The sequence below is a fragment of the Nanorana parkeri genome, unplaced genomic scaffold (assembly GCF_000935625.1).
Source record: "Nanorana parkeri isolate BGI_ZX_2015 unplaced genomic scaffold, ASM93562v1 scaffold3966, whole genome shotgun sequence".
In the NCBI taxonomy this organism is placed as follows: domain Eukaryota; kingdom Metazoa; phylum Chordata; class Amphibia; order Anura; family Dicroglossidae; genus Nanorana; species Nanorana parkeri.
Genome location: NW_017310233.1, coordinates 25,930 through 26,508, shown reverse-complemented (window position 1 = coordinate 26,508; position 579 = coordinate 25,930). Strand labels below are relative to the sequence as shown.

The 579-nt window shown below is 57.3% G+C and overlaps 1 protein-coding gene across 1 annotated transcript in view; it reads left to right on the top strand.

Moving 5' to 3' along the window:
• Positions 1-579, top strand: part of LOC108803635 (phosphatidylserine decarboxylase proenzyme, mitochondrial-like) — a 1,556-nt gene that overhangs the window by 366 nt on the left and 611 nt on the right. The gene's annotated exons all lie outside the window — the stretch shown is intronic.

The window sequence follows — 579 nt, the reverse complement described above, 5'->3', positions numbered from 1 at the left end:
CCTCCCCACCGTGACCTCAGAATCCTCGCCATGACCTGTGATCCGTACCGTGACCTGTGACCCCCACCGTCTCCCTAGAATCCCAACCGTGACCCCCACCTTGACCTTTGACCCCCACCGTCTCCCCAGATCCCCCACACCCTGCAATCTCATTATAGTCCAAGAGAAATAATATCAGTGAATCCGGTCCCAGCATTCCGTGCCGGAACATTCCGGGACCATCTCCGCTCTTCTGTATCGGCTGGAAAGTGGGCGGAGTGTAAATGTCCGAGGAACACACGCTGACCCCTCCCCCCATCACCTTCGTCCATACACGGGCAGCTCTCCCGGATTTGCTGGAAGATCCGGAACCTCGGACCGGAATCCCACAACCGCACTTCTTGGATTGGCACGTGCCGGGGTGTTCATTACGGTGAATTGAGGGCACAAGTGGGGGCTCCCGGCATAATAAGAGGGCGGGGGTTGGGTGGGCCAGTCAGGTAAATGGGCGGAGCCACTTGTACCACCACAAGAAGGACGCTCAACAAGACATGAACTGCCAAAGTACAAAGTGCCCGCCTGGTACAATGAGCCGAAACA